General features: G+C 44.2%; 1 long non-coding RNA gene across 3 annotated transcripts in view; it reads right to left on the bottom strand.

The window, feature by feature from the left end:
• Window positions 1-20116, bottom strand: part of LOC116810658 (uncharacterized) — an 89990-nt gene that overhangs the window by 42928 nt on the left and 26946 nt on the right. For all 3 annotated transcript variants that reach the window (XR_004370345.2, XR_009214225.1, XR_009214226.1), the window contains exon 2: window positions 4806-4990. This is a non-coding gene — a long non-coding RNA (uncharacterized LOC116810658). The remainder of the gene's footprint in view (window positions 1-4805; window positions 4991-20116) is intronic.

The following is a 20116-nucleotide window of genomic DNA, read 5'->3' as shown; positions in this document are numbered from 1 at the left end:
GGGAGGCTGAGGATCCTTGAGGCCACAAGTTGAGACCAGCTTGGGCAACATGGCAAGACCCCATCTCTACAAAAAATTTAAAAATTAGCCAGGTGTAGTGGTGTGCACCTGTAGTCCTTGCTACTCGGGAGGCTGTGGTGGGAAGATCGCTTGAGCCTAGGAGTTTGAGGCTGCAGTGAGCTATGATCATGCCACTGCACTCTGGCCTGAGCAACAGAGTGAGATCCTGTCTCAAAAATTGTCCAAATCAGGGAAGTAAGGATAAGATCAAGGCTTCTACTCTAAATGAAAACATCTTAATGAGAAGCTCATCTCCAGTACACTATCCCACAAAAGGACAATGTGGGAAGACAAACCGGGATTGAAAGACTTGTTTTCAAGGAGGGAAAGAGACACTGTCAGTGGTTGGGTTCCACATAAGTACATCCACAGGGCTGAGAAAACAGAAATGTGGAAGAGTTTTTTGATCAACTTGGGTAGCATAAAGTAAGTGATTTAAAGGCAGTTCCTTAAGACCAAAGGACAGGGTCCAACCACTTGGAATGAGGAAAAGGCGAGGGTCAAAGAGGTGAAGAAAATGAACTTCAGAATGATTTCAAGAGTGGCTATTGCATGCTAGTGGGCATCTGTTCTTCCCGTAGTTTCTGATTATGGTTAATAGCAAGTTCTTTTTCTCTCCTGTACCTTAAACAGGTTTTGCCAGCTCCAAAAGGCATCTCATCCAGCTGTTGGAAGGTGGGAGAGCTGTACGCTAGGAGCTGAGACCAGGTCTGTGGAGGTGCTACCAACAGACCTCATCTAGGAGGAAAATCATGAGGGGATTCATAGCCAAATCCTCTTGACTCAGGGTAAATGAACTGTAAAACACAAACCAGAGGAAGGAAACTGGTGTGGCCCAGTGCAAGGGTGGACCAGGCACCACAAAGGGCAAAACTAACCAGGTAATGGTTGATGATTACACCAGAGTTGAGAGTCAAGTGGTCAAGTGCAATTTTTGTAGCGGTCAGCAAAGCATAAGTGCCTCAATCTTCTCTTGCCTTGGAGCCATCTCTCAGTCATGCTGCCTGTGCTGGGGTTATGGAAACAGTTCCATGCTAGGAGAGGTCAGATAAATTTCTTACTCTTCAGCCTTCTAAAACATGTGCCAAAAATCTCAAGAAACTACAGGGTCAGAATGTGCTACCTTTGTTATCTCAAAGCCTAGCAATTTAAGTTTTCGGTTCACCAACAATCAGTAAGTGGATTTAAGTGAGTGTTCTGTTAAGATCCTGTCATTGTGACAGGAATGTGATTTAATCAGTATTTTCCAGTTGGAAGCAAACAGATGTTTAGGGATGTTAAATTAGGCTCTGGGGATATACATAAGACACTGGCTCTGACCTTTTATAGGAAGCTTATCTGAAACTACACATGGTATTGACAAGCATAAGTGAATTCACTTTTTACAGGTAGCAGAATTTAAAACCTTAAGATATCAATGATTGACACATAAATTCAATACCTGGCCAGGCATGGTGGCTCACGCCTGTAATCCCAGCACTTTGGGAGGCCGAGGCAGGCAGATCACATAAGGTCAGGAGATCGAGACCAGCCCAACTGACATGGTGAAACCCCGTTTCTACTAAATACAAAAAATGAGCCGGGTGTGGTGGTGGCACATGCCTGTAATCCCAGCTACTTGGGACGCTGAGGCAGGAGAATCGCTTGAACTGGGAGGCAGAGGTTGCAGTGAGCCAAGACTGCACCACTGCAGTCCAGCCTGGGCAACAAGAGCAAAACTCTGTCTCAAAAAAATAATAATAAAGTCAATACCTGACTCTTTGTGGGCGGAACTTGCCCCTAGAACAACCCCATTCCCAGAAAATTTAGAGTCATTCTCAACCAGGTCTACACATTTAAATCACCAAAGAAATATATATATATTTATTAAAATCCTGATGGCTGGACAATCTGCCACACTGACTACATGAGAATCTGAGTGTGAGACCCAGGAATTAGCGCTGCTTAAAGCTCCCCAGCTGACTCGTAAAGTGCAGCCAGGATTGAGAACGGCTTTAGAGATTATTGGATGTTGTGAATATTTATCAAAATAATATGCTCACTGTGTGGAATGCCTCATTCCTGTTTGTGGTACTTCCACTGCACCAGTAACAAGAGCTGAGAAGCTAGAGGGCATTTGCTGTAGGCAGGGAGGCAGCTGAGCAGTGCATAAGGGCATGTCTCTGGAGCCACACTGCAGGTGTGAATTAGCTTCTCCTCTTAGAACATAACCTTGGGTGAGTTACTGATACCTCTGTGCCCAGTTTCTTGGCCTATAAAATAAGACTGGTTATAGTGCTCAGAGGTTCTTTTTTTCTTTTGAGACGGAGTTTTACTCTTGTTGCCCAGGCTGGAGTGCAATGGCGTGATCTTGGCTCAGTGCAACCTCTGCCTTCTGGGTTCAAGCGATTCTCCTGTATCAGCCTCCCGTGTAGCTGGGATTATAGGCGCCTGCCACCATGCGTGGCTAATTTTTTGTATTTTTAGTAGAGATAGGGTTTCACCATGTTGGCCAGGCTGGTCTCGAACTCCTGACCTCAGATGATCCACCCCTGCTTCGACATCCCAAAGTGCTGGGATTACAGGTGTGAGCCACCGCACCCAGCCCAGAGGTTCTTGTAAAGAGAGAATTGGACCATCTGGAAGTGCTTATTAAATGTTAGTTACTTTTATACTTACTCTTGTTTATTATATAGAGCCATAAAATGTTAAAAGGGGAAGGAAGCATGGAAATCTAGTTCTACTTCCTCGTTTCACAGATGGGGAGACACAGTTTATTTTTATTTTCGTCTCCTCGTTCTTCAGTGTCCACCAACTTAAGTCTTACTAGTGGGTGTTATAACTACAAAAAAAATAGGATGAACCTAACTCTTAAAGTCCTTATCAACATAGATCATTTTGAACAACGACAAGAGTGACCTTATTTCTATGTTAAATTCTGTCTCAGCCCTTAATACAGTGACCATAATGCAGTCTTCAGTTGGGGTCAGAAAGATGACAAGATAATCAACAAAGCATCTTGAAATTGCTAAGTATTGATTCTTTGTGTTTTCCACCCCCCGACATGGAAGAGTGTGAAAAGAGCAGATTCTCTTTTTGAACCTTTTCTCAGAGTTCTTTACACACCATCAATTTCTTCGGTTTCCTTTAGTGGGAAGGCAAGCCGCAGTTTTACTGCTTATTACCTTTACTGCCATGCAGAAGAGGAAATGCTCACAGAGCTCATCTTGCACCTGAGTTACACCATGTGCGTTAGAACGGAGTTTGTCACTGGAAGAACAAATTTGAAAACTCCTGCCTCCCACATGTCACAATAATGCATGAACTGCAAGACTATGTAAAGGCAAAAAATATATATATACACATGCATTCTTCCATAGGAAGACTGGGGGACTGCCTGATGCCAAGGTGTCCTCAAATTGCTGATGGAACTGAAGTTCTGGGGTTCTTACCTAACTGAGGAAGCCACTGGTGGTCAGGAAATCTTAATTAGAGAAGTTAAGAGCAGTCTTTCTCAAAATTTAACATGCCTAAGACTCACCTGAGGATCTTGTTGAGATTCAGGTTCTGATTTAAACAGTCTGGGAAACAGCCTGAGAGTCTACATTGCTAACAAGCTCCAGGTGCTGCAATACTACTGCTCTACAGACTACTCTTTGGGTATCAAGGGTCTCTAGAGCCAGTCTTATTCAAGTCCCTATTGTGTCACTTTTTACTGTATGACCTGGGCAAGTTTAAATGCCTGATGCTTTAATTCCTTCACCTGTAAAATGGTATAAGGAATAAGATTATAACCTAGGCTACCAAGGAATATACACTATCTTATGTACCTCTACACAACTTCCAAACCCCTAACATGCTCAAATGTGTGGATAAGGACCGACTGGGGTGCAGTTAAGTCTTTGGTTTATCTAAATATATAGCTTTCACCATCTTGACAGGATAGCTGACATTTGTTGTAGGCTACTCTTACAGGCCATGCTTTTAAGATTCCTGCCCTGTGAGAAGTAAAATCCCATGACAGTGAATAGCATTACAATGGAATGGGAAACAATGTGCCAGTTCTAGTAGCTGACCCACAGAAGCAGTGACATGTTGATCTGGTTATAAAGACTTATCTAAATCAGTAACAAAACAAACACATTGAACAGGTTCAGGCTGACTTAAAGAGAAGCTTTTGCAATTTGACATTTCCTTTCTCAAGCAGCAATTATTCAGTGTTTCTTTGCCTGTGCCCACCACGAACAACCCAAGTACTCATGCCAGAAAACACACACACATAAATTAATAAAACTCCTAAGCCACTATGATACGTATCTGTGGACTGGCTTGCTCTATTCCATACTTTTTCTAGTTGGAAGGGCTGAGGTGCTAAAAATGCCTTCCCAAACTCCCTTGCAGCTAGGGTTGTACATATGAATTTTTTATTTTTACGTATTTATTTAGAGACAGGGTCTCACTCTGTAGCCCAGGCTGGAGTGTAGTGGTGCAATCTTGGCTCACTGCAACCTCCACCTCCTGAGTTCAAGTGATTCTCTCACCTCAGCCTCCCAAGTAGCAAGTAGCTGCAATTACAGGCGCCCACCACCATGCACGGGGCTACCTTTATATTTTTAGTAGAGATGGGGGTTTCAGCATGTTGGCCAAGCTGGTCTCAAACTCCTGACCTCAAGTGATCTGCATGCCTCAGCGTCCCAAAGTGCTGGGATTACAAGAGTGAGCCACTGCACCCAGCTGAAATAAATTTAATTCTATGACTTGCATACCTGTTCACTTGAGATCTGAAAGATGGACTCATGGTGGCTGTTTCTCCTAGCAAGCATGGCACGGAGTCCCAGGATTCAATGTTGAGTGTCTTCCAGCTTTCTGAGCCATCGTCAGAGAAGGATTGTGACCTCTTGATTCTGTTTTCTTGACCTTGGATTGCAACTTCAAGTATTTGCCTTCAATCCTATTTTGAAAAATAAAAATGAAATCCTAAGCCCCCCAACCAAATAAATGGACCCCCTCTTTGCCACGGGGACCCCAGAGTAATTTTGAAAACCTGAGTTTAAGGGATGCTGCATCTCCCTTTTGTGGTTTTGACACAACAATTGACCAGCATTTCTTCCTGATAAGAGACCACTGACCATGGAGTGGCTCTGGCTAGTCTACATGTGACTGATGAAGGAGCATGAAGCTCCATTGCATATGTGCATATTTCTCCTTTTGCAAATATTCATGATTCCTATTGCTGGCCACTCTGTAGCATAGACTCCTGTTCCCTTTGCCCCTCCCTCAAAGTATCTGTTTCTAGCTCCTGGCCAGAGGCTATCCTTCCCAGTGTCAGAATGGTCACCCTGCCAGCTGCAAACTTTTATGAAAAATAAAGCTCTCCTTTCCAAATTTATAAACTCTGTAACTAACCAATGGGTTCTCCTTGCCTACTGCCCAGATAGAGCCAATTTATCAAGACGGGGGATTGCAACAGAGAAAGAGTTTAATGCATGCCTCTGGGGATTCAGTCAGGATGGTGGGGAAAATTATAAGACGCAAACCTTGGAAGGCCTGGGGGAGATGCATAAGCTCCAGTAATAAACTTGGCTGAAGGCAGCCTTGTCCGCTTAGTTAAGTAAATTAAAGTAGAAACAAAGGAATGTGGGGAGTTTATCTAACTAGCTTGTTTACTCATGTGGTCCTAAGACTAACCTTTGATCAGGTGCTTAACTGCTTTCTACTCAGGAGGTCCACAATGTCAACTACCCTCTAGTGGTGTTTACTCATGACCTTTGTCAATTAATCTTTACTGAATAAATGCAAGTCTCACTGACTGATCAAGGCCGCAGTCACAACTGTTTACAGCACTCTGCTTGTAGTCTATAAGCACCCTGGATGCTCAGCTGGACTGGCAAGGCAGAATATCTGTGTGTCAGTGTACTTTATTCATCCATTGTTGGGTCAGGGTCTGTGGGACAGACCCTGCAGCTGGTGCCTTGTGTGGGGATTGCTGTGAAGGGAGCACGACAGACCCCCAGAAATGAAGGTGGAGAGGACTGGCAGTCAAGTCAGTAAAACAGTGAGTCATTGGTGCCTGCTTGGGATTACCAAGTTTGGGGGGGATTGTTCAGGCTGAGATTTCATGATGGGACAACAGTTATCAGTTCAACAGGGACAGTACATAAAAGTGTTGAAACAGTTACTTAAGGCTAGGGGAGCATCAGTTTTGCAAGCTCAATTAAGAGACCTAATGCAAACTGTTGTCTCACTTAATCCATGGTTCCCAGAAGAAGGACTGCTAGATGTAGAGGTCTGGGAACAAGTAGGGAGAAATCTTAAACAACGTTATGCACAAGGGCCCAGTAACAGCTTTTAACTGGGCTATGGGCTTTAATTAGAGCAGCCCTAGTTCCGTTATACATGGAAGAGCCTAAAAAGGGGAAGGAGGAGGAACCGTCACCTATCTTATCGCCTCCTCTTACCTCAGCCCTGATATCACTGGGCCAAAATAACAAAGAGGAAACAGAGGTTGTGCCTGAGCCACCTCCTCCAATAGATACGAAAAAAACAACAAAAAAAGAGATACACTACAGCTATGAAACTCTGTCTTAAGCAGGCAGCATTAAAAGGGGAGCTCTTAGCCTGCCCAATAATGCAAAATCACCAAGGCAATCAGGTACCTAAAGAGTTGTTAAAAAAAAGCATTAGAGCCGGGCGCAGTGGCTCACGCTTGTAATCCCAGCACTTTGGGAGGCCGAGGCGGGCGGATCACGACGTCAGGAGATCGAGACCACGGTGAAACCCCGTCTCTACTAAAAATACAAAAAATTAGCCGGGCATGGTGGCGGGCGCCTGTAGTCCCAGCTACTCGGAGAGGCTGAGGCAGGAGAATGGCGTGAACCCGGGAGGCGGAACTTGCTGTGAGCCGAGATTGCGCCACTGCACTCCAGCCTGGGCGACACAGCGAGACTCTGTCTCAAAAAAAAAAAAAAAAAAAAAGCATTAGAGGCCAAAGCCAGGCGGCTAAGCAAGCAGTAAGCAGAAGGAGAGGCTCCCCAGCGAGGAAGTTCGGCAAACCAGAGCCAGCAAGTTCTCCCAGGAACTCTGTCCACACGGGGGCAGCAGCAACAAAGAGCCCCGCGTAGCGCTCGGAAGTTAGGCTGTTAGGGGCAGGAGGCGCATGTGGGAAAGTCGGCCCAGCAGGCAACAGCCACCCTGCAGCGGGGGTAGGAAGTGGCACAGACAAAAAGCGGCACAGAAAAAAAGAAAGCGCTTTTGCAAGTGGAACGCAGCTGCCACCTCAGGACCCGTCTGCTCAGCGCTCCAACTCTGCAGGTGGCCCATGGCAAAATTTCATGTGCTCCTTGTAGACGAGAGACATCCCGAATTATAATTCTATGCTAAGATTTAAGTAAAATTTAAGAATTTGAAAAACCTCTTTCTGATAATGGGCACTGTTATCTCTTTCTTACCCCTAACTGACTCTCTCCAAATCCAATTTAAGTAAAACTGTAACCTCTAAAGGGAGAGAAATTACAAACGGCCCATGAGTTAGTTAAGGCGCAATTAAAGCAAACTTTATTCCCCATTAGAAAAAAACAAAAACAGAAACAAAAAAACTTCCCGATTACAAGGTTGTTCATTTTATGGATAATATTCTACTAACAGCCCTTGGAATTCACCCAGTTTTGTCATTCCCAAAAAGTCTGGGAAATGAAGACTTGCATGACTTATGTGCTATTAATGCTAATTTGCAGCCTATGGGACCCCTTCAACAGGGCCACTCCTCCCCCGTGGTGATTCCTCAAGATTGGCCTATAATCATTATTGACTTAAAAGATTTTTATACGATTCCTCTAGCAGAACAGGACAGAGAAAAATTTGCGTTTACAATACCAGCTATCAATAATGAAAAGCCAGCTTGTCGCTTTCATTGCAAAGTGCTTCCTCAAGGAATGCTAAACAGTCCTACCATGTATCAGTATCATGTAAATCAAGCTTTGCTCCCTAGTAGAAAAGAATTTCCTGATTGCAAAATTATTCATTTTATGGATGATATTCTAGCAGCCCCAACGGAGCCAATACTTTTAAATTTATATTCCTGTCATAAAGAATACAGAGCTAAGAGGTTTAATGATTGCACCTAAGAAAGTACGAATGTCCTCTCCTTGGAAATATCTTGGGTACATACTAACTTCCTGGTCAGCAAGACCTCAAAAGGTTAAATACTAGCAACGGATACACCTTAAATGATTATCAGAAATTGGGTGATATTACCTAGCTCCACCCCACTTTGAGGATTCCTACTGATAAACTACAAAATCTGTTTTCTATCTTAAAGGGCAATCCAGCCCTGGATTCTCCCAGATATTTAACCCCTGAAGGAAAAAGGGAAACTGAGGAAATAGAGCATGCCATCTCTCAGAGGCAGCTAGATCGCATTGATCCATGGTATTCAATTCAGTTGTTTATTTTTCCCACCAAACACCCCCCTACAGGGTTAATAGGACAGATGACCCCAGGGCTACGCTTCCTAGAATGGGTTTTTTGCTTACATACCAGGACTAAAACACTATCTCCGTATATTCAGTTAATTACTAAAGTCATCTATTCAGGCAGCAAATGATGCAATCAGTTGCTAGGTTATGACCCTGATGTCATCAGGATTCCTTTAAGCAAAAAGCAATGCAAATCAGTATTGCCCTTATCAATAGATCTGCAAATAGTTTTCTCCGATTACACAGGAAAAATAGAGCACATGCTTCCTGCTGATAAACTCCTTCATTTCTTATCTCATACGCAGGTAATCTTACCCACAAAAATAGTTCACTCCCCCATACCTAACGCTTTAACACTGTTTACTGATGGGTCTGGTAAACATGGAAAAGCGGCAGTCTGGTGGAGACTACACAATTCAATCACTTGATCTGGGTTTACTAGCAATCAGAGAGCTGAGATTGGGGCTCTGATACTGGCCTTGGAAACTTTTTCCATTCAGCCCACAAATATTGTAAGTGACTCGGCTTACTCAGTATATTTGCTACAAAATCTTGAAACAGCTTTAATTAAGTTCACTCTGGAGCCAGCCTTGTGTGCTTCTTTCCTCCGACTTCAGCAATTGCTAGATCAACATACACATCCTATTTTTATTACACATATTCGAGCCCACAGCTCTCTGCCTGGCTCATTGGCTTATGGCAATGAACAAGCAGCTCTTCAGGTTATGACATCACTGCTTGACCAAGCCACCCAATCGCATCAACTTTTCCACCAAAATTAGGGAAATTTATCTAAACAATTTCAACATATACAAAGGCTGGCTAAACAAATTATCCTACAATGCCCAGATTGCCAGCTCACAGGCACATCCCCTCCTTCCACAGGTATTAACCCTAGAAGACTAGAACCTAATCAGTTATGGCAAACAGGTGTTACACACGTCCCTAAATTTGGAAAACTGAGATATGTATGTTATCTGTTGATACCAACACCCATTTAATTAGTGCACATGCCCTTCTGGGACAGTCTACTCGATATGTCATTAAACATCGTCTTTTAATCTTTGCACTTACGGGATGGCCCACAAAAATTAAAATGGATAATGGTCCAGCTTATGCCAGCTCACAATTTCAACAATTTAGTCACATGTGGAATATCCAACATTCCACAGGGATCCCATATGACCCCCAAGGACAAGCAATAGAACGTGCCCACTCTTAAAAATACGCTCAAAAAAACAAAAAAACAGGAAAGAAGGAGTATGGGTAAAAGACCCTGCAACACTATAGGCACAAGCCTTATTTACCCTTAATTTTTTAAATTTAATGACAAATTTCAATCAGCTGTAGAAAAACACTTTGCTAAAATTTCTCAAGGCATAAAACCTGCAGTTTGATGGAAAGATGTAAACAGTAATGTATGGTGTGGTCCAAATGAATTATTAACATGGGGAAGAGGGTATGCTTGTGTTCACACCTCCTCAGGTCCTCTTTGGATTCCAGCATGACGCATCAAACCATACCATGGCATGGCTAGGACCCAACCCGGTACCAAAAATGAAGGAGTTAACCCTACAAGACCCACAGACCCAGAAGATGCAGCTTCCGTGGATGACACAAGCCCAGACGTTACCTGGGGGATGCTGAAGACGACAACTCAGGGGGCTGAACAAATCCTGCTCCGGACACAGACAGCATTTACTCCAGATAATTTGTTTCTTGCTATGTTTTCTGTTGTACATTGCAACTCATGTAGGGTATTGATCCTTTTTATGCTCTCGCTTTGTTTGCAACTGGTACCTGCTACACTCTTTTGGGCTCATTATCTTAGACCCGCCTTTCTTTTGCCCTGTCACCTTGGCAGACACTCCCTTCCCAGCCTTTAATAACGTGACTGCTTGGCTAGGAGGGACAGATTTACCCCCAGTGGGGCCCCACAATAATCTCACACACTGGACTAAAGTGCCAAATAACACTACGTAACACTCCACTATCCTCCCACTGTGTGTAAGTTATAAAGGTTCTAACCCTTACTGTGTACCTGCCCAAAAACAAGTATGGCTACATCATGGCAAAGGAAATGCCTTAACATTCTTAGCTGCAGGTAGCCTCAAACCAGGCAATGCAATCAATGCTGCTTTCCCAAACGTTCCTTCCTGTGCTAAAGAACAGAGCCAGAAAAGTAATGGATTCCACTTTAGCTGGGATGTCTGTCATGGGAAACAAGCCCATAGTCTCCAGTTAGGCAATTATAACATCTTAGACTGAAGTCCCCACGGCCGATTGCAGGGCAGCCTTACTAATGTCTTCATCCATCATAGCACCAATCACAGTTTCATAGCCATGTCTTGTTCCCCTGTATTTTGGGCCAATGCGGGGATGAGATATCCCAGACCCCAAGTAAAGTCCATGCCAACCCAAGGCACCTTATGGTGCCTGGGACATCACAGCACCTCCCTTAACACCTGACATTGGACAAATCATAATTCCCATTGCAACTATACTACAACCTTTATTCATAATCACACTGATCAGTGTCTGATTTGCACTACCCATCCATATGTTTTCCTTATGGGAACTAACATTTCCATTATACCCCAAAACTCCACGTTTGTGACCCAGGTGCAGGGATAGGCTTGGTTTGCCTCATATATCACTCACCACAATATATCTAATTTAAAAATCACTAGTGTCATGGTATTAAGGAGACAATCTGAGGCATTTCTACCAGTCAATTTGACATATGATTGGCAAGGTTCCTCTGCCCTTGCCACCTTAGAACATGCTCTGTCCCAGGTCAGACACAAAAGATTCAGTTACACTTATGGCCTTTATAATCTCAGCCATAGTCATCCTGGCAACTGCTAGCATTGCTGTTGCATCTATTACTGAGTCAATATAAACAGCTAGCTTTGTAGATAATCTGGCCAAAATGTGTCTAATGAACTTCTCTTACAGCAATGTATGGATCAAAAGATTCTTGCATGACTGTGAGCCCTTGAGGCTGCCTTAGAGTATGTGGGGGAGTGACAAGATGCACTGGCATTCCAAAAGCAATTAAACTGTGACTGGGGCATAAACATATCTGTGTCACTTCTCTACCTTGGAATCAATCAATACATAGTCGGGATGAGGTAAAACAACACCTCTGGGGGACCTTTCATGACGATTTAACAGCAGACATAAAGCAACTTAAAACTAAAATTTGAGAATCCCTTCACACCATAGATATACACACCCAACAAACAGCCATATAGAAGGGTGTGCAAGATCATCTCTTCTGGTTAGAACCCCACACCTGGGGGTCACTGTTTGACTGGAAAGAATGTTGCTAATTGTACTCATGATTGTATTATGCTATTTGCTAATTCTAGGAGGCAAAGCCAGAATAAGAGCAATGACCACCACGCCTGACAAACCTGTTGCTGCATACATGTACACTCTCCAATCAAAAAGACCTGATGCAGAAAACAAAAATGGGGGAGATGTGGGGGTTCAGTCAGGATGGTGGGGAAAATTATAAGACACAAACCTTCTTGGAAGGCCTGAGGGGTTTGCATAAGCTCCAGTAATAAACTTGGCTGAAGGCAGCCTTGTCCCCTTAAATAAATTAGAGTAGAAACAAAGGAATGTGGAGAGTTTATCTAACTAGCTTGTTTACTCATGTGGTCCTAAGACTAACCTTTGATTTACCAGGGGTGCTTAATTGCTTTCTACTCAGGAGGTCCACAATGTCAATTACCCTCTAGTGGTGGTTACTCACGACCTTTGTCAATTAATCTTTAATGAATAAATGCAAGTCTGATTGAGGCCACGGTTGCATCTGTTTACAGCACTCTGCTTGGAGTCTGTAAGTGGCCAGTACACTCAGCTGGACTGGCAAAGCAGCGTATCTGTGTGTCAGTGTACTTTATTCATCCGTTGGTGGATCAGTGTCTGCAGGACAGACCCCAGCACGTGCCCTGTCAGCTAAAGGGGAGATCAGAGTCATTATTCAAATTAGTCTCTCCGAAAATTTGAAGACTTTCGGAGTTTTTTAAGGATAATTTGGTGGGAAGGGGATTAGAGAGTGGAGAGTGCTAATTGGTTGGGTCAGAGATGAAATCATAGTGGGTTGAAGCAGGTTCTTCTTGCTGTCTTCTGTTCCTGGATGGGATCACAGAACTGCTTGAACCAGATTACTGGTCTGTGTGACAACAGCTGGTGCACCAGAATGTGGGGTCTCAAAAATATCTCAAACACCAGTATTAGGTTTTACAATAGTGATGTTATCTCTAGGAGCAACTGGGGAAGTCGGGAATCTTATGGCCTCTATGGACTGTGACCTCCAGGTTATATGTAGGTTCGAAGTTATACTGAGGGCTTAAGAAATGCCCTGTGAGATGTGGGCCATGAAGGCTGCACCACTGTCACTCTAGATGAAAACCAGTGTTCCAAACCAAGGAATGATTTCTTTTATTAAGGCCTTAACGGCTTCAGAAGCTCTTTTTGTCCAACAAAGAAAAGCCTCAACCCAAGGTATCCACAAACAAGAGTAGGTATTTCAAGTTACCTGCTATCCTTGACATCATAATAAAATCAATTTGCCAGTTCTCTATTGTTCCTCCACCCCCAGTCTGAACTCCTGTGTTAAGTGGGGAGGGCTAGTTTTTGGGTTGTTCTGGGCACAGAAGAGACATTTTTCTATAACCTTCCGAATGGCCTTGTTTATATGTGAACCAGCAACATATTTTTGTATCCATTGGAGGGTGGCATCCCTGCCACACCGGGTGGAGTCATAATACATTCAACAATGTCATTCCTAAAATATGCCGGTGCCAGAATTGTTCCTCTCTCATTGTATATCCATCCATCATGAGTCCTCTGATTGGGGTCAAAACCCCAATTGAGTGCTCTTTTTAGGTCCTCATCTGAGTATATGGGAGGCTCAGGGCCACAATCTGTTTTAGGTAGCAAACGTATCAATAGCATTTTGGGGCCTTTATCCTTACTATTTTCTTCGTGGCCTCATCTATGCAATATTGTCCTTTGCCACCAAACTGTCTGCTGGTGCCCAAGGCAATGTATTATAGTTACTTCCTGTGGGCTAAAATGGCATTTAATAGGACTAGAGTTTCTTTAGCATGTTTTGTTTTTAATTATCAGAGGTTAGAAGTCCCATTTCTTCCAGATGGCCCCATGAGCATGAAAAACAGAGAAAGCATATCTAGAGTCTGTGTACATGGCCACTTGTGCTCTGTTACCTAGATGGAGGGTTCCAATGAGGGCTCTGAGCTCCGTTTTCAGTGCTAATGTTCTGGAAGGCAGTGCTCTGGCTTCTGTAGTCTGTCAGTGGGTTACCACCACACACCTAGCTTTCTATTGTCCCTGGCCCATAAAGCTGTTCCTGTCAGTGAACATCTCTAGGTCTGGGCTGTCTACGGGTACGTCTGTCAGGTCTGGCCAGCTGGAATGAACTTCTTCAACTGTTTGTAGATAGTTGTGCACAAGTTCAGGTGGCATTCAATGAAGGAGGGGGCAGGATTTAGAGTAGAGACGGCCTTCAGCATTACATTTGGGTTGTCTGAAAAGATGACCTGATACCTGCAGAGTCTCCCAGAGGTCAGCCAGTATCCTCCCTTCTGTTCCAGCAAGGGGAGCACACAGTGGGGTGGGTGCACTGTGGTTGGCTGGCCTGATGTAAACTTTTCTGCTTCCTGGAGGAGGTCACAAGTGGAAGCAACAGCCAAAATGCAGGGAGATCATCCTTTTGTGACAATGTCCAGTTGCTTTGAGAAACAAGCAATGGGTCTTTTAATATTTCCTAGGTCCTGAGTTAACACTCCTAGGCTTATTCTTGTCTCTCAAGCACAAAGAGATCAAAGTGCTGGGGCAGTCAGCAGTTTTCCTTTGATATCAAGGAAAGTCCTCTATCCGTCTCCAATCCATTCTAGGGGTTCATTATTTCCTCCCCACAAAGCGTTCTATAGAGGCTTGGCAATAAGTCCAAAATTAGAACTCCATATCCAGGAAAATTTGGCCATAACTAAGAAATCTCACAACTGTTGCCAGGTGGTTGGTCTGTCTGCCCTGGTGAAGGTGTCCCGCTGGTCAGGGACCAGGTTCTTCTGCCCTTGGGAGAGCTCGAACCCAAGATATTCCTGCAGGCCGAGAAATCAGAGCCTTTTTCTCGGATACCTTGTACCCTAGTTCAGCCAGAAAACTTAGATTCAATATAGTGTTTTGGTCAGACAACTCCTGTGTGGTACTGGCAATTAAGATGTCATCAGCATACTGCAATAGAGTCCCATTCTTTAATTACAAGTCTGGGAGGTCTTTAGCAAGAATTTCCCCAAAGACGGCAGGGGAGTTTTTAAACCCCTGAGGGAGAACTGTCCAACAATACTTTTACTGTGCTTTACTATCTAGGTCTTCCCATTTAAAAGCAAACAGTTCTTGTAACTCAGGGCTCAGGGGGATGTAAAATAAGGCATCTTTTAAATCTAAGACTGTGAACCAACGGAGTTCACCATTTGGGGTTGTGAGTAAAGTATAGGGATTGGGGGCCACTGAGTAGATCTCTTTTACCATTGATTGATAGCCCTCAAGTCCTGAAAAAAATCTATGTTTCTTAGTCCCAGGCTTCTGAACCAGCAGAATAGGTATGTTACATGAGGACTAGCAAGGCCTAATGAGCCCAAACTGAACGAAAGCACACAGCAGAGGTTGGATGTCCCTTCTCGCTTGCTGGCTTAACAAGTATTGTTTCAAGCATGGCTTCGTTGTTCCCACCTGTACCTTCACTTGTACTGGATGGCTGTTCTGGCCCTTCCTGGTCTCCTATCTGCCCATGCTTCCACAGCAACCTGCAGGGCATAGGCTTGTTCTGGAGGGTACTAAAATATTTAGTCATACTGGGCTGAAAGTAACTTTGGCATTTACCTTAGTTATGAGGTCATGTCACAGCAGAGGAATGGGGCATTCAGGCATATATAAGAAGCTGTGCTTCAGGTGGGTTGGCCCAGCTGATAAAGGGTTGAAGGATGGTCTTGTTAAGGTTTCTTCCAAGACCCTGGTCACTTTAACAGTTTCTGAAGAGTTTAGACAGCCAGGTATTTATCACCAAGTAACTAGCCTCAGTGTCTACCAAAAAGTCCAAAAGTTGATTTCCCACGGTCATCACGACCTGGGACTCTATGTGGGAATATGGAGGGTGTTGCCTGAGTCAGGAGGAACCCCAGGGCCCCATCATTCATGGTCCTTATTCTAGGTATCTTTAACCTCAGACCTCTTGGCTATTTCAGGCATCTGGTGAACAGGGAGTGGGTTTTCCTTAACACTGTTCTTTTTACAATGTGGATAGTCTTTCCTCCAGCGGCCTATTAGCTTGCAATAAGTGCACTGCTTGGGACCTACAGTGGGGTGTCACCCTTTGTTGGTCTGGGGCTCAGTAGGTGTCTTACCTGGGATGGAGCATCTGAAGGAGATTCACGCTGTGGTCCTGGGGCCTCTCGAGTCAGAGCCACAGCCAGAAGGTTAGCCTGATGTTTCACCTTTCATTGTTTTTTTAAAAAAATTATCTGCACTGGCAAACACTCTAAAGGCAATCTCCATTAACTGGGACAGGGACATACACAGAGTCCCATCCATCTTCTCCAACTTTCTCCAAATGCCAGGAGCACTTTGGCTGATAAAGGTCATATTTACCATCTGTCGGTACTTCTAGATCATGTCTGTATACCACCTACCCACTTTAAACATCCATTCCAAGAATTCTGAGGGGCTCTCATTAGATTTCTGCCTAACTTCCTGAAACTTATTAAGACCTTTCTAGGCTGGGCGCAGTGGCTTACACATGTAATCCCAGCACTTTGGGAGGCTGAGGCAGGTGGATCACCTGAGGTCAGGAGTTCAACACCAGCCTGACCAACATGGTGAAACCCCGTCTCTACTAAAAATACAAAAAATTAGCCAGGCGAGGTGGTGCATGCCTGTAATCCTAGTTACTCAGGAGGCTGAGGCAGGAGAATCACTTAAACCCAGGAGGCGGAGGTTGCAGTAAGCTAAGATCATGCCATTCTACTCCAGCCTGGGCAACAGAGTGAGACTCTGTCTCAAAAACAAACAAAACAAAACAAAAAAAACCTTTCTGTTTCAGCACTCCTTTGCAGAGGCCAGCCAGAATACAGTCGCAGTCTTGGTAAGACTAAACCTTGATAAAGCCTTCTCCATTTATGTTCCACTCTCGGTCTAAGGTGGGTACAGCCACCTGTGCAGCCATTCTTACCAGGTTACCTGGGACCTCGTGCATGCGACCTCTGGCCTTACCTAGGACCATTCTCTGCTCCTCTGAGGTCAATAAAATGCAAAGGAAATTTTGTACATCTGCCCAAGGTGTGACTGGGTTGCAAATATCAAGAACAAATCTTCCATCCTCCTCAGATTCTCCAAGTATGTGGGTACGTTATCTTTCCAACTAAACTAATTGAAGGTGGAAATGGAGAGTAGACCCAGATAAGCCCCATTGGCTGACCTGTGACAGCATCAATGCCCCCTATAGGAATCTGCTGAAGAGGGAATTGGCTTCCCTGAGCTAGAGGGGCACTCTGGCTGAATTTGGTTTCCTGTCAGAGGTGTGGGGGTAGACCATTCCTATTGCTCCTGGATTCTACTCCTGCAAAGGTGGGGAGATCAGAGAAGATGGGGAGATCAGGGAAGATGGGGACCCCAGTTCAGGTGCTCATAGAGCAGCCACAGCCACCATAGGTAGGAGGAAGAACTGAGGGCTCATTTAACCAAGCAATCAAAATGTCATCATCTTTTCCCCGTGACTCAAAAAAACAGGCTTTTTTCTACTGCCAGTTAGTTGGGCCACGACCTTACACCTTTTCTGCATGGGTTTATTTTGCCTAAGTGCCATGAAACACTGTACATAGGAGGTCCCATCCCATTTCTCCTTCCCTTTACAAAACAAATCTAACTCCAAGATTCTGTGGTGACAAACAGAACCCTGACAAGGCCATCATGCATTCTTAATCCCACAGGAAACTGGCCAAGTTGTGTTACAGAGAAAATAAACCGCTTACGAGTCAGTGGGTAACATCCCCAAAATTTCCATTTCTTGAGGATACATGCCAATGGGCTCTCCTCCAGTATAGCAGACATTTAGGTCCCCATACTTCTGTGTTTTTATCACAACTTTGTCTCCAATCTTCAAATAAGAGCCTCCAGTGGTTTGTAGGGACACCCCATCCATCAGATCAAGCCCAAAACAAGTTTTCCATTTTCTTGGCCTGATAGGAAGCCCAATACGCCAGAGGATGAACTTGATGGCTTCCCCATGGGTCAAAGAAAGCACATTAAGAGCAGGTGCAGGCATACAAGACGGATTGAGGTATTTCCCTGTTGCGGGAAGTCTGGGACCCCGAATCGAGGGACTGGCTGAAGCCACGGCAGAAGAACATAAATTGTGAAGATTTCAAGGACATTTATTAGTTCCCCAAATTAATACTTTTATAATTTCTTATGCCTGTCTTTACTGCAATCTCTGAACATAAATTATGATTTCATGGACATTTATCACTTCCTCAATCAATACTCTTGTAATTTCCTATGCCTGTCTTTAATCTCTTAATCCCGTCATCTTTGTAAGCTGAGGGTGTATGTTGCCTCAGGACCCTGTGATGACTGTGTTATCTGTACAAATTGTTTGTAAAACATGTGTGTTTGAACAATATGAAATCTGGGCACCCTGAAAAGGAACAGGATAACAGCGATTTTCAGGGAACAAGGGAGATAACCAAAAGGTCTGACTGCCTGTGGGGCTGGGCAGAACAGAGTCATATTTTTCTTATTGCAGAAGGCAAATAGGAGAAATATCACTGAATTCTTTTCCCAGCAAGGAATAACCCAGGGAAAGGACTGCATTCCCAGGGGAGGTCTATGGACTGCCACTCTGGGAGTGTCTGCCTTATGCAGTAGAAGATAAGGGATGAAATATGCCCTGGTCTCCCGCAGTGCCCTCAGACTTGCTAGCGTTAGGAAATTCCAGCCTGGCGAATTCTAGTCAGACCAGTTGTCAGCTCTCAAACCCTGTTTCCCGTTAAGATGTTTATCAATGACAATGCATGCCCAGTGGGACGTGGAAACTTATCAGTAATTCTAATTTCGCCCTGGCCTTGTGATCTTGCTCTGCCTCTCTGCCCTTGTGATCTTTTATTGCCTTTTGAAGCATGTGCCCTTTATGACTTACTCCCTCTTCATACCCCTCTCCCCTTTTGAAATTCCTAATGAAAACATGCTGGTTTTGTGGCTCACGGGGCATCACGGAACCTGCCAATATGTGATGTCACCCCCAGAGGCCCAGCTGTAAAATTTCTCTCTTTGTACTCTCTTTATTTCTCAGACCGGCCGACACTTAGGGAAAACAAAAAGGACCTACGTTGAAATATTAGGGGCTGGCCCCCAATATAAAACAGCACATAAAGAGCAGCTGCAGGCATACAAGAGGGATTGAGGTATTCCCCCAACTGCCACATAGCACCTCATAACCACCCTCCCAAAGTGGATTCTGGAACATGTGTTCCCACTCTTGATCTCAGTATAGAAACCTCTTCACTGTCCAACAGTAGCCATAAGAGGGCAGACGCAACCAAGGTAGGGGGCCACAGTCAAAGCAAAGCAGCTACCACCCCACCACCCACACCTATCTACGGACAGGATAGGTTGAATGAAACTCTCCAGTAATAAATTTTAGATTCCCAGAAAGGCAGAAAATACACACAGAACAGTACACAGACATTAGTTTGCCAGGGTCCAAATACTGACCTAGCAGGACTAAAATTTGACCCCATTGGCCCCTATCATCTTTGATCCACTGAAGGTGGGGAGGGATGACCTCTGACCCAAAATTCAATTTGTCAGTATTACAAAGCCAGTCTGGTTCCCAGGTAAGAAGGAGATTTAGGGAAAGTACTATATCATCTTTGTTTCAAAGCTAAACTATAAATTCCTCCTATAGTTATCTCAGCCTATGCCCAGGAATGAACAAGGGTGGCTTGGAGGTTAAAGGTAAAATGGAGTTGGTTATGTTAGATCCTTTTCACTCTCTTTTGGTGTGTGTGTGTGTGTGTGTGTGTGTGTGTGTGTGTGTGTGTGTCCTCTAGCTACATAAATCCTAAACCTGGGTTGTTTTTTTTTTAAACTTTTAAGTTCTAAGATACATGTGCACAATGTGCAGGTTTGTTACATATGTATACATGTGCCATGTTGGTGTGCTGCACCCATTAACTCATCATTTACATTAGGTATATCTCCTAATGCTTTCCCTCCCCACTCCCTCTACCTCACAACAGGCCCTGGCATGTGATGTTCCCCCCTTCCTGTGTCCAAGTGTTCTCATTGTTCAATTCCCACCTATGAGTGAGAACATGTGGTGTTTGGTTTTCTGTCCTTGCGATAGTTTGCTGAGAATGATGGTTTCCAGCTTCATCCATGTCCCTACAAAGGACATGAACTCATCCTTTTTTATGGCTGCATAGTATTCCACGGTGTATATGTGCCACATTTTCTTAATCTAGTCTATAATTGGTGGAAATTTGGGTTAGTCCCAAGTCTTTGCTATT

The sequence above is a fragment of the Hylobates moloch genome, unplaced genomic scaffold (genome assembly GCF_009828535.3).
Source record: "Hylobates moloch isolate HMO894 unplaced genomic scaffold, HMol_V3 SCAFFOLD_1, whole genome shotgun sequence".
Lineage (NCBI taxonomy): Eukaryota > Metazoa > Chordata > Mammalia > Primates > Hylobatidae > Hylobates > Hylobates moloch.
The sequence above is the reverse complement of the archived record's forward strand: the minus strand, read 5'-3'. Positions and strand labels throughout refer to the sequence as shown.